We start from the raw sequence: 26692 nt of genomic DNA, 5'->3' as shown, positions 1-26692 counted from the left end.
TACTTAACATGTTACTTTTCATCTTCAAAGCACTTTGCAAATATTAATTAATCCTCAGTCTGCCTGTGGGGTAAGCAAGTGCTGCTGCTCCCAGAGCTGAGGCACAGGGTTAGCTGATGTTCTCAAGTCCAGAGGGTCAGGATCAGCCTCTGCACATCCTGCTCTGACGCCCAAAATATTTAAAGATGGTGTTTCCCCTCCTCTTGGATGGGGTGGTGAACGTGCACCACTTTTGTTGTACATGAGATACTTTCTTAAAGTGCTGGTTTGAACTGACAGCTGCAGCTCCAGCAGCTTGGACAAGGCTGCAGCTTTCTCCCTTCCCACCTATTTCTACACCGATGGCAGAGGTGGGCAATTACTGCCAGCTGATTAAAGGACTGGGATCATGAAGGAGTTCTAAAACTACTCCTCAAACCCTGCTTTGTAGCAGAGAATTGTGTGTGTGTACACAAAAGTGATCAGAGTCACAGCTTAAAGAAGCAGCAGATTTAAAATTTACCAGGCCACCATCACTGAGACATAAGCAAAGGAAGAGTTTCACTGAAAGCAGCCCATGTTTGTGAGGACTGATTAGCATAATGTTTGGGTTTTCTTCACTTGTGGGTTTGGGTTTGTTTATTTCATTTCTAAACAACTTCCAACACTTTCAGTGCTAACAGATGAAGAAAGGTTTAGAGGGAAGGACAGGTCCATGATGTGCTTTTATTTGTCCATGCTTCTTTGAGTTGGTAAATCACACTGCATTGCTTTATTGAGTGTCCCTTTAGGAGTATATTGGAAAAAATTCTATCTGCCACAATTAATAGAGTGCCTAGTGCATCACACGGCACAGCCCCGGCGTCGGAACTCGGCATTCTCCCGGAGCCCTTTGGTCCCACACTGGATGCCAGAAAGGATAGTGGCTGTGACATGTGATACAACTGCTGATAAATGATGGTGATAATGCAGAACAAAAAGGCTAATGAGTTCTCCCCAACACCACGCTACTTTCATGAAATGAATGTGATGATGGCCCTATTTGCTACTTTTTTTCTCTTTTTTTTGGCTAGTGAGTTACTTATCCCTGTACCTGCATGTTGGTTTTATCTTGTCTGCACAATGCCATGGAGAGACAGCCAAAATTAATGTCAGCATCTGCCTTCACTTTTAAACTATGAAAGAGCCTTTGAAGGTAGAGTAAACCAAAGAGGCCAGTAACTAATTATAACCCATTGTACTGGACTTTGGGAATAATGAATAGAAGCTATTCCCCGCGCGCTTAGCAGAGACAGTGGTGCCTTTGTGGTGAGGGAGATCCCTTCACTGGACCAGAGAGAGGAGAAATGGGATTGTTAATGTATGTAAGAGGCAGGAGGATTTCTATGGTGCTATTTCACTGCAGAGGCAGAAGGGAGCAGAGCCAATCATGGGAAGCGTAAAGGTGTGAAGGCACAAAGATGGAGAGTTGATTAAAAGCACCGTGGGGAGCGCGGGCGAACAAATCAATGGTAATGATGGAATTATGCCCGAGCGGAACCCAACAGTCTGCGGTGTCCTGGTGACTCGGAGCTGGGGATTAAATGCTGCAGGAGCAGAGCCGGCCCTTGTCCTGCCTGTCAGCACTCAGGGATGGGCTGATCCATGGGATGGGCTCTGCTGCACAGCGGGGTGAGCGCTGGTTTGGTGCCCAAGCCCAGCACAGGCACCTCTGCCCCCTGGGAGGTGTGAGGGTGGGATCCTGCCCAGGGTGCAGCAGCAGTGGGGTTGGGATGCCTACACGGCTGTCACGCCTGGAGTGGGACAGGGCTCAGATGGGGGAGTGGAAGCACGAGGGAAGAAAAGGTAAAATATGAAGGAAGTGCCCCTGAGGGTGCTCAGTGAGGTCAGGGAGGCAGGGGAGCAAAGCCACAGAGGATGCAGTGGAGCAGGGACACGAGCGGCACTGGGGACACGAGTGGGGCAGGGCTCAGAGGCACTGGCAGGAGCTGAGGGAGCACAGAGCAGAGCTGGCTGCAAAGGCACCTTCCAGAGGAAGGCCTGGAGCAGCCTGCAGGGAGGGAAGAGAGGATTGGAGCAGCTGCCAGGATAAATGCAAGCCTTGCTTAGCTGGGGCAGCACAGGCTGAGGGCTGCCTGCCCTCCCTGAGCTTGCCCTGCTGGCTCTGACACCTCTACAAGCAGAATTACAAAAACACAGCCTCAGTTCCCTTCTCCTTTACTCCTCTGCTGGTTTGAGGCACACATCTTTATGCACAAAAATATCCCAGAAGCCTCTACCCCTATGGCAGAGTCACTATTCCCACCTGGCTTTGTGGTTGGTGACCTCAGGAGAGAGGATGTGGGGACTGTCTGCCTGCCCCAAGCTGGTCACACAGCATTGCCAGAGGGGAATTAAATGGGTGAAGAATAAGCCTAGGAACAGAACCTGTCAGGACAGAGGTCTGTCCATAAGGGATTGTGCCAGAACATGAAGCAACCCAGACATTTTCTCTCTGATGGCATCAGCAGCACCAGCCCAGGGCTGGCTGCAAGGGCAGCACTGCCCATGTGAGGAATGCAAGAGGACAGCCTGACCTTGGGTTCTGCATGGCAGGAGATCCTCCCACACCACACAGCCAGAGTCAGACCTTTAGCAAACGTAAGGGCCATCATGCCTGGCCTTTTGGCATGAACTCACGACAAAATAAGTGAAAGCTAAACATTTTCAAAGTCAAATATTTGCCCAGTGGTGAAAAAGGCCACTGAAGCTGTTCCTAGGTGGCCTCAGCCTGAGCAGATCCTGCAGGACTGCTCTGGTGGTCTCAGTTAAGAGACCTTCAGATTGCTGGAGTCTACTTGTGCTCAGGCCAGCTGGGGAGGAGAGAGCCAATTTTAGTCATCTAGAGTCTCCAGAAATAAAATTCTTGAAAGGAAAAGACAAAGACTCACAAGTAGAAAATGCACAGATTCTTTCCAAATGGTCTTAATGAAGATTATTTAAATATGGAGAGTTAAAATATCCCATATGTTAGCTCCCTTATGGATCTCTTATACAGACTCAAGCCTGAGCACAAACTAATAAACCCCTTATCGAGAGAGAAGCTCAATACCAAAAAGCAACAATCTGGTGTTTGGCTGCTTCTTTGCTTTTTCCTAATAATAGTGTGTGAAAAGCCTAAAAGGAAAGTTTAAGGCTCAGAGTTGGGCTTGGGCACATGCCTCCAAACAGGCCCAATCTCCAGGTTTCCTTCACTCTTGAAAGCAGCAACACCAGAAAGTGGAGAGGGAGACCTAGACAGGCACAAATATGAAATGTAAATACAACACATTCCAGCACAGACCCTCACTGAAACAAGCCCTCTCTCTTCCTGTTGGTGACAACCACAGGACTTCAGCACAATGGTATTTACTCAGTTAAATGAGAGCTGTAATGCACTTCAGCCTTAGAAACAAAACTTGAGCTATTTAAGTGTTCCAGTTTCAGACCTGAGGCTTTATTTGCACGTGGCTGTTGACTTCAGCAGGAGTCACCACTGCCACCAAAGGCTCTGCTCTGAGAGTCTCCTCAGCAGCAGACAGGGAATGGGAAAATCCCTTTTGCTTCAGCTCAGCAGAACCCAGAGCAAGCAAGCACAGACTTAGTTTAGACACAAACAGAAGCCACTTCACCATCTTTTACTTCCCTTTCCCTTCCTTTTCCCAATTTCAGTACATTGGGAAAAACCATATTCATCTTTTTGAAGATCTCTGACTGAGAATTAAACATTATTATTGTTAGGTACACTCATATTAAGTGAGTGTACATTAACATGGTCAGTACAGAGTATTTTTTTGCACATGAGGGTGCTGGGAAGTTTTAATGAACACTTTTTCTTTTGTCTATGTACCAGTCAGAGCTACCTACTTGTTTAAAATGGATTTTGCTATTTATTTTTTAAAACATTTCTTCTTAAGCTTTCAACCCAGAGTACGCAGTTTTAGTTAAACTCTTGTGGTCGTGTTCATTCTAAACTCAACTCCAAAAACTGACCTCTCTTGGGATGAAATTTTCTTTAAAAATATAATGTGGTAATTTCATTTTTAGTAAAGACTTCACAACTGTCTTCATATATGGAAAGCACTTGTTAAAAAAAAAAAAAAAACACTTTGTTTTTGTAGATCCAGCAACTTGAGAAGGCAGGAATGAGTGAACAGCGGGCTAATCATTTTGTTGCCATTGACAAGCAGGGAAGGAGTTAATTATCTGCTTCTTTTCACTAATTCTCTTGCAAAGCTCAGTTGTGCATATTAAATGTCTAAGTTACCAGATTTAAAGAAAAACTTGATCTCAATTTGGCTACATATTAGAAGTGCCATTCCCTGTTGTCCTACCTAGCACTGTTAATTGCATACATTTAGCCCTCTATTGGAGAATAATTTAGCTTCAGATTGAAAAGAAACAGCCCTGGCCTTGGTTATTTTGGCATACAAGACTCCAGTATGACTCTGTTTTCTAAGCAGACATTAATGATTCTAAAACTAATATTCATTGTTTGAAGAGGCATAGCAGCCTTGGCATTTACTTAACCTTTTGTCTCATGTATGAGACTGAGTCAGCCTAAATCCTTTTCTTAATTAATATCTATTCTTTTTTTTTTTCTGTCCAACATTATTTATTAAACAATTTGCATGCAACAATTAAGAGTTGAGAGATTAGAAAAAAAACCTCACTGTAGGAGCAAGCTCACTTGGTACAACAACAACCATCAAACTGGTTCTCCAGCTCAAACAAAGCTCTGAGCAGGGATGAGAGAGGAATAGGGAGTAAGGAAGGTCAGGTAAAAAAACATAAATCGGAAACGAAGTCCTACCATTCACCTCTTAGCCCTAACATTAAGCTATTCCCTACTAAAAAAGTAATAATTCTAGAGGGAAAGAGATAAAATACTACTGCAAAAGCATAAAACCCTGGGATTTGACACCTCCAGTGAATGTCAGTGATGACAGTTATGGTTGTGAATAAAGTGCAATCACTGAAACTGTTTGCTTATTGCTGTGGTAGAAAGAAATTATCATTTCAGCTTCCTGTCGTGCCTCACAGGACAGCAGTGCCTGCTCCACATGAGCTGCCCCAACTGAGCTCTCTGCTTCTCCAGCCTCTTTGTTTCCGTGAGCTTCCTCACTCTCCTGTGGTCACAGCTGCAGCGAGTAACTTGCTGAGTGTGCCACAAAAGACCCTCAGGAATGCTGGGATCTAGTGGAAGTTGGCAAGGACACCTTTGGCAATGGCAATGAACCATCCTGGGGTGGCATTATGAGCTGTATGACATTAACACAGAGCAGGATGGCAGCTGCATACGCAGGGAATTCTCCTGGAATAGAGGCTCCAGCATCTCTCCTCACCTTTTCTCCTGGACAGTAGCTTTGTGGAGTCACAGACACTTTGCTCAGGGGACTGTCTGCAAGACCAGAGCTGAATCACCTTTATATGCTACCAGGGCTGGATAACAAACCAGACCTACAGGAAAAACTCAACACTTTCCCAAAAAGCACAAGTGTGTATCCTGCACCCATCAGGATACCCATCCTGATACCAGGAAACTGATAGAGTTCAGTTTCATGTTTCATGGGCATCAAAGTCATCCTAAATCCTCTATTAGCCAACCCCTAATGCTCTTGGCATCTCTTTTCTAAAAGCCTTTAGGAGATCCCTGGGCACCACACGAGGCTCTCGACCCACACCTTTCACATGAACCAACAGAGAGTGAACCCTCCTACTCTGTGACGAGGCCAGCACTTGCTTGGGGGGAAGACACAGTGAAGGCAAAAAATGGACCAATGTTTAGACACTGTTCTGAGAGCTGAACTGGACCCCTGCCACTGTCTCAGTGCTCCCAAGAGAAACACTCCAGGGATCCAGATGTGTCATTTTCTCCACAACTACCTCACCAATGTGACACTCCTTTAAATATTATTTCAGACATGCGGTGCAGCAGGTAATTTCAGGGCATGAACTTTGGCAGCAGGTTTTAAAATCCAAATGCACGTCTATAAACCCAACATATTAATAACTTAACAGTTTTCAATAAGACATCAACATTTGCATGCATCTTCCTACTTGTTATGTGCAGTACTACATTTTTTAATGTTTCTTGGATGCTGGCCAGAGAGTCTGAGTCCCTAGTTAGTTCAGCTATTACTTTCTTGCCACAATAGATCTGGGTCTTGGCCAAGTACTGGACTCACACTGCATGCAAAAACACAAAATTCCCTCCCCTATCTGTTGATAGTCTTCACTTCCCAGGGAAGGGAAAAAAATTGCATAAATTAAGATAAATAAGTAAATACATAAAAATTCAACACTAACTGTAGTAGAAGTATTTTTAGCATTTTTTAACACTACGTGTAATCAAAAGATTTCCTCATGTATTTATCCCGCTTTAGTCTCCCAAGAGTCTAATTCATGACTAGTCACCTGAACAGGAGAGGAAGATCTCTTCTTTAAATCCCTCCTGGAGCTCCTCAGGCTTTCTACAAGAGTGAGCAAGGTTACCTGACCTGAAATAAAACAGGGGAGGAAGAGGCTTCAGTACCATCCTTCCTTTTTCAGTGTTTCTCAGCCTATGGACTATGGAGGGGTTTAAAGAGGCCATGAAGGGTGAGAGACGGCCTCTGTTTTACATTTGACCTTTTTATCCCCTCCTCAGAGCCTCTGGTGCCTTCAGAGGAAGACGGATGAACACAGAGGAGATGCCTTTTGAATGAGGTTTGAAAACATTGTCCAGCACAGCTCTGGTGGCAGGGCAGTGAATGTTGCCTTTTATTGTGGGTTTAAGGTGGCAAACTCATACTTAGATTAACAAAGAACAAGGAAAAGGAGCGGGTGACGCAACAATCGCAGCTGTGGCTTCCCAGCCACGTTAATCCCCAGCAGCCTGAGCTGCCCCTGAAAGGGCTGGGCCTGGGAAGGTTTTTGCCCACTTGAAGATCTGCATTTATCAGAGAATGAGGAGGCTACAAGTTTCCCCGACCCTAAAAACGCCCCTCGGTGCCGCTGAGCACACGGGATCACCGCGCTCCTCGGAGCGGGACAACGACAAGGGGGTTCCTGCCCTTGGAACCACCACAGAACCTGAGCCACGGCCATGTGGGACAAGGGCAGGAGCAGCAGGGAAAGCATCTCACCTTCCCTTAGGCTGCTGCCAAAATCCTATCCCAGTCCACTTCGCTGTTGTCTAACACTGATCCCAGCAGTCCCCTGGGCTGACGTGGAAAATATTCCTAACAATATCAAAGTAGCTGACAAGGTAACAGAACACAATTCCTGTACCTTCTGCTAGAGCTGTGTGTTTTTTCTGTTCATTTGCCCAAATAAAGCATCAGTGCCTTAATTTCCGTTGTTTCAGAAATTAGATCCTACTGAAGAATAAAAGGATGCTGTGTTTGAGAGGGGGAGCATTTTTATGAAGACACGTAATTAAAGGAAGCCATTAAAGATACTTGTAAAAATGATTCAGATTTTTATATATGATGACTAACTCACTTATTATTGCTCTTCTTGGTCAGAGATTAATGGGGATTTCTTAAAGCATAGAGAATTATTTAACAAGCTTCAGGATATACAGGGCTTGGAATACACTAAAATAATGTGAATAATTGGAAATATTTATTCCCTTAACTAATGAACCATCGCTAAATCCAGAGACAGCAAGACGTAAAAAAACCCAAACTCCAAACTAAAAAGAACTCCAACCAATACCTAACAAGCAAGTGGATGTTTTTCACTTGAATCTAAATATAAACTTTAGCAAGAAATCCCTCTCTTTAAGAGAATCAGGTGCCCATGTGCTCTAACTCCAAGAGGTAGAGCAGCACACCAGCATGATCTCAGAAATGACTGAGAAGCACCAAGGACTATAAAGAGAGAGTTTAAAATCAAGGGATGCTGAATATTCAACCACTCCTTGTGAGGGAAAGGAGACAGCAAAGCAGAGACAAAAAACCTCTACTGCCTGCAAGAGCTTCCCGTGAAGAAATTGTCTTTACAGAGGGGTGACAACAATGTGCGTGGGCAAAGATTTCTGTGCAAGCAAACCCAACTTGTAAGATCACAAGTAGCAGAGTCACTTGATGGTTCCCTTGATGATGGCCCACATGGACAGCTTTCATTTTCCCAACTGTTCCAGGTTTTAAGCGACCTTCACGTTAGTGAAGATCACATATTGAATATCACATCCCCTGTGGGCTGGAAGCTGAGCCAAGAAGGAGTGGTGCATCTCTAGGCTGACATTGGCACTAAGGGAAGGGAGCAGGTAACACTTCAGGAGAGAAGGAAGTGGAAGGCAAACAAGTTTCTCAGGCAGCTCAAAAGAGTGTTTGGCTTTTTTCACAACAGATTTGACAAGTGTTTTCTGCAGTAACTGCTCAGAGCAACAAACTGCAGTGATTCCTGTGCCCAGCTGAAGCAGCAACAGTTCCCTCTCTCTGGCTGAAACAAACAAACACAAACCAGCTATTTTCCAAAGCAGATCCCAACCAAGCCAGGCAGTAGCAGTGAGCCTTCTGCAGCCTGACACCCAATTATTTTAATATCCACTACATCTTCCCCCCCTCAGGGCTCATTGGGCTTTTTTCCTTTAACTTTCTGAAGGCACACAAAGAATTGAATAACCTTTTCTCCTCATACCTGGCTACAGCCACATCACTGAGGGGGGTCCTTTCGACATTTTAAAGGACCTGAAGTGTGTGACAACATGGCACTGCAGTCAAGAATCTTGCCGGGAAACAGAATAAGAAGATTTATTTTATTTTTAATATTTGAAAGATTTCAAAAAGCATTCAACTGGATTTCTCACTAAGAGGATGAGTGAAGAGAATCCTTTGTAACTAAGCTGGGAGGCCCAAGTCTTTTATCCATTGTTACACAGTTTTTCCCCAGGGCAGAGTTAGGAAGGCCTGCAAGCCCCAGCAGCTTAACAAGGCGAGTACACTGGGTGGGCTTTTCTGCCATTGCCTAAGCTTCTCCTGAGGAAGGAGCTGCTGGAGCCGAGCTGGTCCCGCTCTCATCCCAGGCTCCGCCAGGCGTTATTTGGGAAGATCCTGTCGGCAGCGGTGCTCTGCCAGCCTGCCTGCAATGCACACACAACACTCAGTGCCCACACACCTCTGCCTCCTCGATAAACCAGGAGCAAAACCATTCCACACAAGATTAGCAGCGAGCTGGCACTTGGATTAATTGTTGTGCATTGAACTTTGCAAGCTGCCTCTTCCTGTCGGCTTTTTTAAACCCCCCCACACAACTGGTTGGTCAGAGACACTTTCTCTCTTCCAGGACAGCCCATGCAACAGGACCAAACCTGTAACTGTGCTGCTAACACCTTTCTTTTCTTCCCTTTTGTGCTTTTAACATCTGTATGTGAAAATCCTTCAGCCTTGAGGGAAATGGGCCAGTGAGTTTTGATGACATGGACCGGGATATTCCCTGAGCTTGGTTTACAGCAGGGATGGACTCACCCACCTTTCCCAGGGATGTTTGGGTTTGGCTGAAAGTGAGAAGTTCCCTGAATGATTCCCAGCACTGTCAAAAGGAGCTCAGGGCCTGAAGCGGGACACCCAGGACACGTTCTTACCCCCAACCCCACAAACTCTTGTTCTGGGACTTGTCCAGCTTATTACAAAGCCCTAAATATGCAAGATCCCTGTTGGTTGTATTTTGCTTGGCAGGTTCACAGCCCTGCCAGTCTCTGAGAGAGGTACAGGAACAAGGAGCAGCAGAAGGCTGAGGATCACCCTGTCCATTTGTGCCTCAATCAAAGCCTCAGAGTTCACCATTCAAAGGTGCTCTCAAATGAAAGGTGAAATAAAAGATTACTTCTAAGTAATTAAGCCTCTCTTTTCCTGACTTGCTATGAAATTTGTGGGACACTAACATGTCAGAAATATTGAGGGCAAATGTCTTATGTACAAGTCCAGAGGCAGAAAAATACAGAGTTTGTAATTAACGGCAATATTTTCTTCCTTGATCCCGCTGAAATAAATGGTCTGTGGTTTAGGTATGTCAGTGCCATAACGCAGGATATTCCTGGGAATTGGGTGCTCCATATGTCAGTGATGGAGTTATGGGGTGGCAGTGGCCATTTCATGGTCAAAGTTACAAAGGGTTTTTTCTTTATGGTCAACTCTCCTGTTTATACTCCAACAAAAAGCTGAAGAAATTCCTAAGTCAGACCTGGAGCCATGGTTGAAATTTTTCTATAAAATTGGAAAATTATTCAGCCAGAGACTTTCAAATGATGTCACCTCTGAAAAAACACAGCTCACAAGCAGAGACTGAGCCCTCCTGGGTTTTCTCACACAGGGGTAAACCTGGTTATGAGCAAAACTGACAAAATTATTGCCCCTCCCAAGTCTCTTCTCCACTAAAGCCCAGCTCTCCTTCTCCAGCCTTACCATTCCCATGGAGATGCTGGAACAATCCAGGAAAAAAGCATCTTACATATGTGCTATATTTTAATGTTTATGGTATGGCTTTTTGTATAATAGGAATAATCGCTATTGCTTTGTAGTACACTTACAACAAATAGCTTCTGAGATTGCTCAAACACTTTAGCTCCACTTCAGCTCTTAATCAAACTCAGCAGCTGTTTATTGCAATTACACCATAAAGCAATAGACATTATCCCTTAACTAACTGTCTTATTAATATAGGTAGTTACACAGCTACTTCATAGTTAGTCTTAAATAACTGCTTTTAATTATTTTATTAACATAAATAACCATCTCAATAAATTTAAATTAAATGCATATGTGAGAAAACGCAATTTAAAGCATTGCACAGAATTGCATCTGTTTACTAATGCTTAAATTGATGTCATTGTGTAATTCAATTAAAGTGGAACTTTAATTTATTTCAATTTTTGATGGCCATGAAACACCTAAGACACCAGAACTTCCTAAACATTGAAATGGGCACTCTCTCCTCTTGTGCTGCTGTATTTTCTTGGCAATATTAGTTTGCTGCCAGGCAAATGAGATTTCTCTTTACCCACAAAACTTACAATTTAATATCCCCATTTAATTGTGCTTTCTTCCCATTCCCAAAGCAACAGATGACTGGATTGCATTTTGCCTTTTGGTTCAGTTGTGCAACTCTGCTTTCAGTGGAGAACAGGATTTCACTTTCCTGTGCAATGCTGGATCCTCCATGCCTTATGCCATTTGTTCTGCTGGGATCAAGCTCTTTGCCTTCAGCTAAAGGGAAGGCAGACACTGCCTGACCTGGACTGAAATCCCCTTTTTCTTCCTTGGGGGGGCTGGTTTATTGTTCAGGGGGCTCATCCTACCCCAAAATCCCACACTGCAGAGGAAGCAGCACTTGCACAGCAGCTTTCATCCCCCAGTGCCACCATGGAATGTGCCTCTGGAAAGGGACCCCAGCCCAGATTAGTGCGTTCCATCCCTCAATCCCCAGAAGGCTCTGCCCAACACACTGGCCTATTCAGATTCTCTTTGGGGAATGAGACAAAAATTTCCTCTCCTTACTCTGGTTTAGATGCCTCCCCTGAAGGACAAATAGGAATCTGCTTGCTGGGGAGCAAGGAGAAAAGGAAAGGGACTCCCTTCCCCCCTCAGAGGGAACAGGTGATGGTAGAGAGTGCTGGGAAAAACTAAAAGTGGAAAGTGTAAGGCAAGAACAGGGTGAAAATGAGGCTGGAAAACAAGGATGCAAAAGGAGGGGAGGAGGTCTCACATACTTTCCTGCCAGCTCAAAACTTTTAATTCTGTAGCTGGTGTAGGGACCTGCCAAAGTGAACTGCTGCCTCTCATATCACAGCAAACCCCTCAAAAGTAACTGGGATGTATTGAGAAAAAGTGTTGAAGTCAGGAAAACATAAAGCAAAATTTCTCAGAGGGTTTTGATTGGGATCTCAGCAGCTTTATAACCTTCTAAACTGTAGAAACCAAGGATATTTCGCTCTTGGATGTCAGTCAATGCCAAAGATTTTACAGGAGAGCAATGAAGGCAAGAATTTGGTAAAATAATGGTGAGTATTGCTAAGTAGCAAAGTCCATCCCCTGTTCATCAGAGGACACAATCTCCCTTCAGGGAATCATTAAAGAATTTCAAATCAGGTTTCAATGCATTTCCATGCAGGTACACTCTTTGTCGGGAGAAAGGTTCCTCAGTGACACCAAACCTATGGAAATGGGGAATGTGGCTGGGAGAGCAAAGCTGAAAACAATACTTTATTGATTTTAATACTTCTATCCAAATGCACCAGGTAACATGAAGGAATAATTACAGGCTCCATCAGAGAGGGGTTGTGATCTGCAGACACTCCAAGCTCCCAAGGAGACGAGCTCTTAAAACTTTACAGACTCCACTGGGCAAAGACAGGTGACTCAGTACAAAGGGTTTTTACAGAAAAATGTAGAAACTAGAGTGAAAGCAGACATGTTTAAACTTCAGGTAACTGAGAGTGATCAGGGGTTGGATAATTGAAGTTCCAATGTATATTTGCCTACATTGTCGCTCACCTTTGAGCCCTACCTAGGCATCTTGACATTTATGTAGTCTGAAATCCTGAAAGCTCTGAGTTTAGACAACTAAATTGTTGCTTGTCAATTTAGCCTTGACTGAAAGACAGGTGTTTTGTTTCAGAGTAACACTCCTTTCAGACTCCTCTATTCCCAAGCTCACATTACTGAGCTAAGGAACTATCAAAAATGAAATAACTCACAAGCAGGCAAAGACATTTACATACCTTGAACAAAGGAATTCTTTGGGCAAAATAGGGATTTTTAATTATTGCTTGGTTTTTGTCATGTGGGATTCTCATCTCTGGCTCTCTGGTGGGAGCTGGAGGAGCTTGGAGACTTTGAAGGTTCCTACATTTTTGGTATTGCTATGCAGTTTTACAAGCTGAATGCAAAATGCTGTCTGAACACAAATCCAGCTGAGAATCTGAACCAGAATTCTCAAAAAATGCAATTCTGGAAGCAGGCAGACAGCACATACAGCAGTCCAATGGCAACAGGGTGAGCAAGGGGTACCTCTTAGGCTCATCCTAACTTTAACTCAAAGTGGGTCATTATTGCCAGGCCTTCATTATAATGTCTAATACTTCAGGCTTCCTGGCATTGTGGCAGGGCTTGGACCTCAATCCCTTTATTTATGCCATTAAGTGTGCTTAATGGCATAAATAAAGGCAACAGAAGACAGGCTTAATCACAGTGACCTGCCAATAACCTCAGCTGTGACCTGGAGGGATCCCCAGTTTTGGCGTAGGTTAAGGGTCTCATCTCATTTAGAACCTTAAGCTGGATTTGAACTGTAGCCCCAGAAGTAAAAAAGCCAGCGTTTTTATCTGGGAAGCCACATGGCTCTGGCTTCCTGAATGGTACTTGTGACATCCCAGTATTGGCAAACCAGGGACACGTTAACTGTGTGCTCTGTTTTCTGCCCTTAATTATGGCCAGCCAGTCTGAGTTTTCTTTCCTTTCCTTTTTTTTTTTTTTTTAAAGGATTTGAGTGACAAAGTGACTATGCATATCATTCCACATTTGAACTGTAAGACTTCAGTATTTCTACCTCTAGTGTGTAATTGGATCAGCTGCCAGTTACAGAAAGGAGCTGGGTGAGTATTAAGTGTGTGGAAAATGAAGAAGAGTCCAAGTGTGAAGGGGAGGAATAATTTGACAAAGCCTGCAGTGAGCTGTACGTGGTTTTCCCGTTCCAAAATGGAGTAGGTTTTGAAGCGCATGAGAAAAAACTGGCTTTGATTTATTAGCTCTGGTTCACAGAATGCCAGCCACAATCTTGGAGCAACTCAAGACATATGGAAAACCACAGTCCCTGCCCCAAGGAACTCACAATACCCACATTATCATACTGAGGATGGAGCAGTGCCAACCTGAAAAACACTCTGCTTTTCTCTGGGTCTTGAACAACCTTGTCAGGCCCTCACAAAGCTGCTGCCAGGGCTGGGGCTTGGTGTGCCCATGGTGTGGTGGCCCTCAAACCATCACACCCAGTGCTCTTTTGTAGGTGCCCACTGTAACACTGCCTCACTTGAATCTGGAGCCTCTCAAAGGAATTAAGATGATGTAAATATGAAACAGTCTAGAAGCAACCACAAAAATCCATGGTACATATCAGCCCTTTAAAAAGGTGAAATAGGTGAATGTGCAGTCAGAAAGTGACAGCTTTTCTGTCAGGACAAGAAAGTTGGGTTCCAACACTAAGCACAGGTAAGGCTTAGGATCACACAGACAGAAACAGTTCTTTATCCAGAAAGTGTTCCACCATTTATATCTTCAGGAAGTGCAAGCAAAATCCCCTCAGGTAAGAATTGGGAGTCTGTAGGTTCCTGGTCAAACTCTCCTGGTGGGACCCAGAACATCCTTCACTTTGCACTCAAAGATGCAACTCAAGACAACAATCTAATCATGAGGTGGCCAATGGAGAGGATTAGGAGAGAGACCTGCAGCCTGAGAGCAACGAGAAGGTCACAACATCCAGAGCAGCTCATGAAAAAAGCAGAAGAAATGGCAATTACCTGGAAATTCCCTGACAGTTGTCCCTCAGCTCCAGAAATGCTCCATAAAATCCAGCATGCTGATCTGTAAGGAGTAAGCAAGAAAAATTTATTAGTGATGGAAACAAAAATTACAGATGTGTCAGGTGACTGCCCAGTGCTGCCCAAAAGGTGGAGAGACCAAAAACCAATTGAGATTTTCTACTGCCCAACTCTAGGGGGCTGCACCTGGTGGTTTGCTGCCCATAGGGCCAAACTGATGTCCTGGGATTTGGAAATTCCTCTGCTCTGCCTTCAGCAGCAGCCACTAACTGAGAGGAGCAGTGTCCTGAAGGGTCCCAAGGTTATGGCCATGGAGTCCTGTCCTTTCTGGTATAAAAGCCCTGCAGACAAGTTGATCAGGCAAAAACACAACAAAAAACCATCTCAAAATAATTTCTCTCTGACTCTCCAAGGGGGTTAGGGCATTAAGACAGAATGCCCTGCCTCAAAGGAAGTCAAGATTGGATCAGAACATCTCAGAGAGATAGAGAAGGAGAGATGGCAAGAGGCAGCAGTGTAAAGGTTTTATCAGCATGAGCTGGGGATGACCACATTACTCATAGGTCACTGTGCTTTCCAGCTGACTAGCAACAGATGAAATAAGGAAAACAACAGCCTCTGGATTTCCAGGTAGCAGCTGCAGCCAAGGCTGCCTTTTCAGCTGCCCTTTTAGCATGGAATATGCAGGCACTGCTCAGAAACCGCCTGACTTCCCATGCAAAAGGGAACCTGAGGGCCCACTGTCAAGAAGAACACCAAGGTAACATTTGTGTTATCAGAGGGAGGAAGCCTTCAAATGCAAGGCACCCGGTTTTCTCTACAGCTTGCATACTTCCAGTGTTTCCTAAGACTGAACCAGATGTACCTCAGAGATCCTTGTGGATCTCCAGCAGGAAGGCACCAGGGATGGGTGCATTTATTATCCTGATGTCAATTCACAACTGCTACACCAGAGAACAGGTGCAGTTCTTCATGTCCCACAGCAGCAGCCACAACACAGACTTCGTTACCTAACAAAGATGTTAGGTATCAAATAAATCAAATAAAGATCCTTTATTTATAGCAAAGTGATGCCATTCTGCCAGGCTTTGCACAGAGATTTTGTCACAGACCGCTCGCGTTCCTGGAAGGTGCCATCTAATCGGATACACATCCCAAGATCCCAACAGCTGAGGGGAAAATCTCACTGCCATTCCTGACACTTCTCAAATTAGCAAGAGCTTATAACCATAAGGACTTGTGGGATCCCTCTCCTGCCAGGGCTGGATGCACAGGGGTAAGGTAATGCCCTCCTGCTCTCTGCTGAATTCTCTCACCCCGCACTGCGTTGTTGTTTCCTGCGCTCAGAGATCTCCTACTTGTGTTTGAACTCTCTGAACACTCTTCAGCTCCACACAAGGAGCCAGAGGCCTTGGTAACCTTCTACCCCAGCAGTTCTTTTCCTGCAGTCGGGAAATTAGCTCTCTTTTTTTGTTTGCCTTTTTATTTTAATTGAAAATAACTAGGGGAATTCCCCCTTCCTGTGCCTGGTTTCATACAGGGCTCTGATGGCAGTGGTTTGTGACAGCAGCAGAAAAACCCAAGCCATGCCACTCACAAACAACAATGCCACAATTTGTGTAGGGTTTTATGTCAATATTTTGATAACTTCAGCTATTCCACATTCTTTCTGGTATTGAAATATCTAGAAAACAATTTGTGCTTCAAGTATTTCAGAAAGCATCACAATGGGCCTGTGTGAACACCTCTTCCCAAAAGAACTCAAATCAGGTTAAATTCTGAGACTTGATTTTCAGCTGATGTAAAAACACTTGAAGATAATGTAAATACTGGTATGACAGTTTTCACTCTGAAATGTCCTGGCCCCTCTGTTTCCTCCATGTGAGCAGAGGGAACAGGTACCAGCAGGGAAGGTTTCATGCCTCTGCCTCCCTGGTGTTGCTTTGCACCAGGAGCTGATTTTACACCAGCAGGATTTCTTTTTCCTTCATTCAAGAAACTGTCTTTTTAAAAAAAATGTAATCAACAAGATGACTTCCCTTTCTGTTGTCCAGCTTTGGAAGAGGAGCCTGATTTATATTTTCAGCTAAAAATCCTCCCAAAATCATGAGAGGATATAGTGGGAAAGGGATTAGAGGGGAAAGTAAGTGGCACCTCTAATACGTTTTACCAGGATATGGGAAGGAGATAAATATGAGACAGACAAACAAGAAAGTTTAGGAAAGAAGGGGGAAAACACATGAAAGGTGTAGTAATAAAGGAACCCCATTAGTAGGAACAACTGGAGGCGAAAAGAGGACTGATGGATGGCTGGGCTAGCGTGAGTGAGGAAGGGTAAAACAAACCTTTCCAAAGCATGAAAAAAATAAACCAAATAGCATTACAAAAAACCAAAAAACAAACTAGTGAGAGAAAAAAAAAAAGAAAAAAAAAAAAAAAGAAGACAAAACAGACAGGGAGGATTTCTAAGAGCACAAAAGCAGAGGTCAGTGCCCCGTGGTCATTTCCTAAGAAAGGAGGAAGCAGAAGTGAAGGAAAATACCTAAATATGAAAGACTCCTTATAAACAAAGGGCACATTGACTGCTAGCCCATGATTTTTTTGAAGGTTTGCTATCAGCATATCTCCAATGATAAATGCCTTCGCATGATGCCAGCTCTCTGCAGGCACAACTGCAGCAAATCAGTTCTGCCAGGCTGCAGATGAAGTGACAAGGAGTCACTTCCCCCATTCCACGTGGCACGCCCTGGTCCATGCACAGGCTGAGGATAAATCCTCAGGAAAGGAGCACAGGGCAGCAGTGTCCAGCAGAACAGAGGAGGAGAACACAAATGGGGAACTAAACTGGCAGCCTGGAGCTTCATTCCAACAATGATTACACAGGTCCATCTCTGACCAAGGCTCCTCATTCCACACCCTGCTCCAATTGCTCCTTTTTCTGTCTTAGGCACTGGTTTGTCTAGGCAGAAAAAATACTTCTAGATTGTTCTTGCCACACCCACCAAAAGTGAAAATTGCCAACAGCATCCTCTGAATGGCAATGGCATCCACAAAAAGAGTGGAATGACACGAACATGTTCAGGAGCTGTTTGGTGACTGCTGAGCCCAGGCTGGTGCCCTGTCACGACAGTAACCTTGTGTCATTCCTTAAACCCCCTAAGCTCAAAGTAATACCCCAAACTGCCTTCTGAGTGCCTGGAGCCCAGCTCCAAGCTCAGTTTTCCATGGAGAGAGGAGCACCTGAGCCACCCCACTGACCTGAAGAGCCATGGTAGGGATGTGCAGGCCCAGTGCTGGGCAGGGATGGGGTTCCATGGAAGAATAGTGGATGGAAAGGCTCCATTTTAAAAGTAAAGATGTATGGGTGACCCTCAGAATTTGTGTAGAAGCTTGATGGGGTAAAAGTTGTGCCCACTGATGTGTTCCTGAGCAATCCCCAGGCATTATCCTGCAGGTGGGCAAATGCTGCTCTCCCTCCCATCCCATCAGTGGGGTTCTGTGATTTACACTAATAATTTCAAAGGCAATATTCTACCTATTGATCAGAGTCCCATTCTGGGAGGGAGAGATTCAGACTGACTCTGAAAGCTGAATGTGCAATGTGTGTGTGCACACTGACTTGCCAAAAAAGAGCCACAGACATCCCTCTCTTTATCAGTAAAATCCAGTTAGATCCCGTGGTATCACCAAAAGACAACAGTCTGGCCCCAAAGCCTCCATTCCACAAACTCCCACATTGTGCTGCCACAAAGAGGAGGATGAGCAGATCTTATCCAGATCCTACAGCCTTTACTTAGACCTCAATTGCCATGGAAGTATTGCCTTAACTCACCACAGCATCTTCACCACGAGTACTTCAGTCCATATCACCTCTGCCAAAATAAACTGCTTTGGTTTGGGGGGGGTTTGGTTTGCTTGTTTTGTGGATGGGGTGGGGGGAAAAAATGCAGGTTAATTTTTTTAATAATAAAAAATGCAGATAGAAATCCACTCTTTTTTTTTTTTTTTTTTCTGGAACAGACAGCTGAGAAACACAGAACAGCCTTTTTCTGTCCCCACACACCCTTGCTCTGTGCACTACCCCTGCTTTAAGATTAACTGTCAGTCTGTGCTACCCTTGAGGCCAGACGTTCTTTGAATTTGGTTATTATATCAAGGTGCATTTGTGCTTCTAAATGGGCAGCTGTACTGTAAATGGAGCACAAAAGAGCAAAATTCAGCCTGCTCCAGCGTGGGTCCAAAGCCCCGCATGTCTGTGATGCTGTAGCCTTTTGTTTCAAATGCAGATAGATAAACTACAGCCTTTTTTCCATGACGGTTATAATGCAGAATATGAAAAACTCTTGGGATGGTTTAAGCTGCAGGGTATTCTCCCAGAGTTCTGTCCAAAAATAATCTAGTAAAAATGTGGACAGAGAACCATCGACCTCTGCTTTCCCCCGAACATATGCAGCTCTGATCAGTCTGGTATTTCAAGAAAAACAAGGTCCTGAACCCTAATCCTCAGACACATAACAAAGCGCACTTCACAGCTGTGATGCACAGCTACTATCAGCTCCGAGGCCTGAGTGGGTCCCAAGACAATGCCTCCTTTATCACCCAGAGGACAAATATCTAGACAGCAATATTTTCTGCTTGAATGCTTCAAGCATCTCTCGCAACTCCTGACTGAAAGAGAAAACTGAGCTGAGAGTGTTTGCTGAGTGATTATTTTAATTTACTACTTGATGTAAATCTAAATGAACTGACATCCAGCTTGAGATGGACAGAAAACAATCATTGTGAAAAAAGAAAGAAGGCTAATATTACAATATCATTTGAGTAGCACAGGTTTAGGCAACTTTAGCAGTGGCAATGTAATAGATAGCGAGGCACGGTTTGCATTTCCTTTTCTTCACTCAATTACCATAATAAGTTCTGTAATTTTAGGGCTGTTTATTTATCAGGCGACGATAACAAAGACGCTCAGAACACGGAGTGTGAATGCAATAGTACAAAGCAGCCCAGTGACGGCCCTTGCATGCAGAGGGATTGCTGATTCCCACACACCTGATTATCCCTGGTACCTGTGCTCAGAACCAGCAATACCCCCTTTTTGCTAATTGCCAAAATGGCACATGCTCAGCCCCTGGCTTCTGGCAGAGTGAGGGAAAGGCGCAGGAAAGGAAGAAAACTTCCTGGTGAAGTTCTCCAGCGCTTGAAAAACCTGTCAAGTCACTCTGCTGAGCTTTCTGGTATGAACAATAGATTTGGGACCTGGCCTGCCTGCACCAGGGAATCTGTCACTGCTGCTCTCTGATCTGGGCTTCCAGCGTTTGATGGCTGCGCGGTGTCACAGAACAGCTGGAGGAGAGGCGCCCTGGCTGCGCCGGAGACGGAGGGAAAAAACAACAAACAAAAAGCAAAAGCAGAGGTTTCTTTGTGAGGCAGACACACGGTTCTGGGCTCTGCCAGAGCCAGACGTGGCACCTGCAGCGTGGCCTGGGGTACTGAGAGGAACAGGCACTGCTGTCCCAGCACCCGTGGCCAAAGGAGTGCCAGGGAGAAGCAGCAACACAACCTCATGGGGAAGTCCAGCAACAGCTGCCTCCCAGGGGCTTCACCACCAGGGGCTTCACCATCTCCTGCAGCTCCTCACAGCACTTTCCCAGTGGAGACCACTTCCATGGGCCCCTCCAATGGCACCACCAGTGCGGATAAGCAGCTGAGAAGCACCACAAACACATCACTCTGTGCCTCTCTCAGCACATCAAAGCCCCTGGTGCACCTCCAAGAATGACTGAATGACAACTCTTCATCACACTCTGAGATGCTCGTGTCAGTTTTTGGGGATTTGTGGTTGGAAAGACTGATAAACATTTTTGGCCTAATTTCTTGCCCATTGCCTTAGAAATATGAACCTAATTTGAAACAAAACTACAGAGTAATGTCCATTTTGCATATACCAGGAGTGATGGAAAATCCCATGACTGAATAAAAATAAAGGGAGTTGAATGAAAGTGGAACTCAATGGGTTTCTGAGAATGCCACTCAACAGCCTGGAGGTTTTAGAAGAATACCAGGCCTTCCTATTCAAGGCCCTGAACCACTACCTTAAAGAAATCTCTGCAGTTCCTTCTTAAATTCTACAGGAGGCTCAAAAGCACGTCGGAAATATTTTCACTCCGTACCATAAGATGTTTTTCATCAGAGTAACATGCCTCTTAACCCATAGCCATATATTCAATTAAATTGCATGGGCATATGTGTGTTTATTTACATAATGTGTAAATGTATAGCTGGGTATATATAAACAAAAGGCTTTGCTAACAGGGAGGAACACACATGGCGGTGTAATTTGTGTATACGCACACTGTGCGACTGCAGCCACTCACGTCAACACCATCCATCACCTGTATTCACCAAAACCCCGGCAGCTCTGCTCCACACGCTGCCTACAAGTCCACCACCATGATAATCTCCTTCCTCAATTAATTAAGGACAATTTAAATATTTTAAGTGAATTACATTAACATGACAAAACAGTAACATTTAAATCGTGGAGCTGCGAGGAGGAGAAAACCTGTGACAAAGTCCCTCTTTCAGCACAGTTGCAGAGAAGGATCTTACAAATTGACAGTGTACATTATGCACAGCCTAACTGTGGACATTTTCTGTCAAGCACTTAAACAGAAAGACACAACAACGGCTCCAGTGTGAAAAAGGAATTATCTGTAGGGGACTGGTCCTCACTGAGGGCAAGCTTGACAAGTCCAAGCAGGCACCTGGAGCAGCATTTAAAATAACCTTGCCACACCTAAGAGGTTCATCATGAATCCCTGTCTACATTACTGTGGGTTTGCACAGAACCTCCATTAACTGCCCTTATGGAAAAACGCTGTTAGTCTACAGAAAGAGTATTTTTTAAGTGCCTCTGTCAAATATTGCTTCAGTAACAGGGCTACAAATACACAGTATGAAACGTCACACATGGAAATTAATTTTTTTTTGTTAGTTCTGTGGGGCTTCTTACAACGGATCTGAAATTTTACATTCAGGACTCAGCAGCGAAATAACATCTTCCCTTCTAGGGACAAAATTCTGCAAGGAAAGTTTGCGAGAAATCCAGCTTGTATTTATATCCTCCCCGTGCAGCCACTACGGATCTCGCACTCCTTCCACCGATGAAGTGACTGATTAACACATCCCGTTTCTGGGATTTGCAAATTAAAGGCTGGATCCTGCCACACGTCCCTGAGTCAGCCTCAATCACATGAGCAGCCCCCAGCAGGAGCAGGGATCGGGCCCTTCCAAAGGAGCAGAGCTTCGTGAGCCCCTCCATGTGCCTTGGTAAACAGGCAGGTGCCAGTGGAGAGCGATGATGCAGGTACAGCCAAACTCAGGTTACTCGTGCCACACATCTGGGAGGGATCTGGGACTTCCAGGAATACAAGCAGGTTGTGGTGGGGGCCAAGACCTGTCCACAGAAGGGCCTGAAAGTCCTCAGAGCTCTGCTGCTCTTTCTCCACCAACCTCAACCGTGCCCAGTGCATGATGTCATGTTGCAGAAATTATGGTGATGCCACAAAGCACGAGCTGAAATTTCCTGAAAACCCAAATTCTGGCTGAAACCCCCCAGGGTGGTTTTCCTGCCAATGAGAAATGGAGGACCAAGCACCCCACCTCTGAGAGAAGAGGGATTGCTTACCCAGGAAAAAAACATCCAGGGTGCCAGCATTTCACTGTGAAGACTACACTGCATTTCCTGTTGGCAATTCTTAGCTGTAATTATGGAAACTATTGCAATTAGGTTATTCTAATTATGAAAATCTATTTCCTTTTAAAGATTTCAGAGCAACCTTTTTTTTAAATTAAAAAGAACACACAAAAACACTGAAATCCTTTGAATTCCTTCTCATGCCACAGAATCTGAGTGCAATTTATCTAGATAAGTTTTAATTATAGCCTTTCCAGAAAGACAGTACTCTGTATAAATAAAAAGAAATATAATTGATAAATGTAGTCAGATGGTACCAGGTTGTTTAAATAGACCATTAAGCTCAAAATGTCTAAAGTTAAATTAGATTGTATTCTCTTTCACCTAGGGCTTTTGTAAGGCACAACTGGCATGTATAGTCTTGTCCACATTAATTTTTACTGCCACGGTCAAAAAGCTGCATAAGTCTGCAGCTTGTGTAGAATTTTCTGTCTTTATTTGACGTGATCATAGTGGATGAATTAGCTCCCTTGGTGCAGAGTGAAAGAAGGTTAGTTGAGGGAAATAAGGAATTTTCAGAGGAAAGAAAAAGTTTGAGGGAAACATATGGTTTAAAGGCTCTAGCCTATTTCAGATCAAGCTGAGAGAGTTGAGATCTGTTGGTTCAGAGATCCAGTTCACTGCACATTCCTACTGTGCCTGCCTACTAATTGCATCCCATGTTTGTCAATCAAATATTTGCAATTAACAAAAATATTCCCTTAAGAGACATATAACAGAGGCTGCTAAGGATCCATTGCTTTGCTATTAGACTCAGCTCCAAAAAAATAAAAAAAAAGGTCTTTAAAAATATTCTGCTGATGATGACACTGCCAGACACTTCCAGTCAAAACATTAACAAGCAGAATAGGTGGCATGGGGGCTTTTCAAAGAGATTTTTTTCAAAGAAGAAAAACTTTGATCTTAGTGTTTCTGACCCATCCTCCACCTCTGATTCTTCAATCTACAAGTACATATAGTGGTTTAATTTCACTCAGTGCATAACTTGCCTAAGGAGAAACGTTGATCTAGATTTTTTTTTATTTAACTCCAATTTAACTGATGCTCTAAAGCTGCCCTATCAGTGCATAATGCACACTCACACGAGGTTTCTAAGCAGAAACTGAAGAAAGCAGACTAGAATAATAAGAAATGCACAAGGTTCACAGGAAACATTAATTTGTAAATAGGTAGAAACGCCAGTAATTTGTTGGGAATTGAAGACCTTCTGTATGAAACAGTGAAGCTTAGCAGCTGTGCACTGCTGTTTTATAAATCAATATTACATCTGAAGGAGGTGTTTGAATGCTTGTATCATTGTGGTTTGAGTCAAACAAAGTTCTGTGATAAGAAATGATCAAACAAAACAAACAAAATCCCTTCCCCTGTCTCGCCGGATAAATTCCAAACATAATTCCACAAGAGGGATAGAACATTGAAATCATCCACTTTTTTATAATTGCCTAAACCCCTCAGTCACAGAAAGATGATTGGATTGGTGATGGACTATTGTATTCTCAAAGACATGGCTGATGCCAACGGAGAGCTCCCGCGGAACGATAACGGCGGCAGCATTTTCCCTGTGACCTGTGGTGGGCTTCAAAGCCCATCCCAGCCAAAATGCCGTGCTCCAGAGTGAGCATCACTGGGACTGGGGGCTCCAGCCTCCCCTTCCACCTCCACAACTAATTCCTTCAGTGCCATGAGCAACCTCTTATCCTCACTGCTGCACTTGCTGCTGCTAAATACAGAGTATAATGCACAGCCAGCGAGAAGAGCTCACACTTCGGCCAAGCCTAGCCAAGGAAAAATGTGCCAGTGCAGCCCGGCAGGTACAGCTTGATTTGCAGATTTGCCTCGTGTCAACACAGCCTGCACCTGCAAACAGAACCTTTTTCTTGCCATCTTCCAAACCTCCCACAGAAAATGAAGCAGAATCCCAGCAATGTTAATGATTTTCCCAATCAGACGTGATCTAAAATGCTGTGTGCCCCCATGACTGACATTGCTTCCTTTCCTCAAAGGCTGTAAGTAATCATGAAATGTTCTGAAGGCACAAAGGAGCTGCCTTCCCTTGCCTTTTCTTTATCTTTATAAACCATTTCCTTAATTTAGGCTGTGGCTTAAAAAAACCCTCAGCATCACAAAGCTATGTCTTTGGGGCTGTAATACTTGCAGAGAATGGGCAAAGAGACAGCATTTCTCAAAACCCACCAAGCCCAGTTTCGGGAGCCTCGGGAAAGAGAGGGAGTTGGGAGAGCAGTGTCTGCAAAGCAATATCCTGGGAGACATCTGCTGGCCACGCCGAGCTCTGGTCCCCCACTGCAGGCACTGAGATTGGGGCTGGGGACTCCGGGAGTCAAGGGGCAGCTTGGTGGTCACACAAATCATAAGTGCACAGGAAGCAAGGATCAACCAACAGCCCTGCCTTTGGGCTCCATGAAGGATTTAGCAACATCCTTATTGTCTGACGGATTGCGAAAGGAAGCAAATCCATCCCTGTGACGGCAGGGAAGGCGGGAGAGCTGAGCAGCATCCCTCTCCAAGGCCGTGGGCACCACTCCAGCCCAGTGACCAGGGACACTTCCCTGCCACTGCTGGATAAACACACTCCAAAGCTGGCACTGGCATCTCCCAGCTGCCTCTGCGCCCCTCGGGAGGCTCCAGGCAGATAAAGCAGGACACAAAGCACAGGGAGCAACAGGGACAAGGCAGAGCCTGGCCAGCCTTCACGTGGCTGCTGCTGCTGGGGGGATTTTTAATCACGGGCTTGCATCGAAGAGCCCCGTTTGTAAACACCCAGCTATCATTTTGCAGGGGGTTGTCAGATTACAGAATCTTATCATCAAGTTTGAGGTGGGAAAAGAAGAGGAGGAGATGGAGGAGGAGGGTATTTTTGTTCCTGTCCTTCATTTCCTGATAAGGAGACACTTTTGATCCAAGAGATTTTTTTTCTTTCTTCCTTTTTTTTTTTCTCCTTTTTTTCTTGTTTATTTTTTTTTTTTTTTTGTTGTTGTTGTTGTTTGTTTGTTTTTGGGTTTTTGTTTTGTTTTTAATTTGGTAGCATAAATTCATTTCACAAGATGCAGGTGTTTGAAAAATTTCAGAAGTTCTGTGGTTTTGTATTCCTGGGCTCATTGATGAGAAAGCTTGCGCGTGATGACATGGTGAGCTGAAGCAATGATTAAAAGGCTATTGCATATGCTCTTCCCAGCTGAGTTGTTCTCCTTGTTGTTTTTAGAGCACACAGAAAGTGTCTGCACCAGCTGCTAATAAGCTCTTTTGCGACTCTAACATCGTGATCTGATCACCCCAGAAGTGCAGAGTGGGAGCTGAAGAACTCGGTCTCAGCGATATGCCAAAAACATCTCTGACATATTTCAGCTACCGTGGAAAGTTTGTGACACCACAAGGAAGTGAAAATGTGTGTGGAAGGTTGAACAGGAACGTGGGGCTCGTGTTTGTGTGCACAGGAGATTTAAAGGCATGGGCAGAGCAGGGCCGTGTGTGTTTTCAAAGGCACAAGTGGGAATTAGACACAGAACTTCTGTCGACTTCCAGTGACAGAACTATCCCTTGTGCCTTTGAAATTCTCCCCCTTTGTTTACTGTACCTTGGTAAAACCAAGTCTGAAAATCTAGTTTAAAAAGGATTGGAGCCGGAGTGAGGCTGCTTTGAGATTCTAATTGGGAGGCACAAGACAAAACCACCCCAAGACACATTCCATAATGTCCCAAAAATTCAGCTTTTAACACCAAGTGCTCAGAACTTAGATCTAGGGCATTCTAAAAGTACCACTTGGCCTGACAGGGGGCCAGTTCAGGAATTCCCACTGGAGGGCAGAACTAACTGTTATCCCTTGCTGGGCAGGAAGAGCAGGACATCACACCTGAAGGTCTAACCCGTGGAATTCTCCCAGCTAAACCCAAGCTGTGCTGTGTCAGAGGAGGAGAGAGGTCTGTGCATTGAGGGCAGGTGTTCTAAGGTGCTTTTGGCCCTGATCTTGGTGGAGGTGGCAGGAGCTGCTCAGCTCGTGTGCTCGCGGCGTCGTGCTGTCTCTGCAGGACGGCTGTGAGCAAATAGTCTGAGGATGTTTTAGCAGTGCATAGAGCTGCATATATTTGCCATAAATAGGAGTTTATTCTTTGGCAGACAAGCCAGCATTAGAGCTGCAAAAACACACAGAATATAGTAAGTGCCGGGGAAAAGAAAACCAAGCAGAGAGACAATCTGTGAAGCAAAGGAAATAAATAGAGACTGAACAGAAAGAAAAATAGAAGGATGAGGGGAAAAACGAAGAAGTTAAGGTGAAAAGGAAAGAGGAAGAGAGGAAAGAAGTCAGGAAAATTTGGGATTCCTCACTCGTGGGAATGGCACAAATCCATCAGTGATGCTTTGTGTAGCTCTGGACACCCCAACAGCTTCTTTACCCAACTTCT

At 44.6% G+C, this 26692-nt stretch overlaps 1 long non-coding RNA gene across 2 annotated transcripts in view; it reads right to left on the bottom strand.

The window, feature by feature from the left end:
• The window catches only part of LOC120506061, a 322322-nt gene that overhangs the window by 35942 nt on the left and 259688 nt on the right, over window positions 1–26692 (bottom strand). For both annotated transcript variants that reach the window (XR_005628422.1, XR_005628421.1), the window contains exon 3: window positions 14498–14561. This is a non-coding gene — a long non-coding RNA (uncharacterized LOC120506061). The remainder of the gene's footprint in view (window positions 1–14497; window positions 14562–26692) is intronic.

Source organism: Passer montanus, unplaced genomic scaffold (genome assembly GCF_014805655.1).
Source record: "Passer montanus isolate IOZ18808 unplaced genomic scaffold, ASM1480565v1 scaffold37, whole genome shotgun sequence".
In the NCBI taxonomy this organism is placed as follows: domain Eukaryota; kingdom Metazoa; phylum Chordata; class Aves; order Passeriformes; family Passeridae; genus Passer; species Passer montanus.
This window is presented reverse-complemented; position numbering and strand designations above follow the sequence as displayed.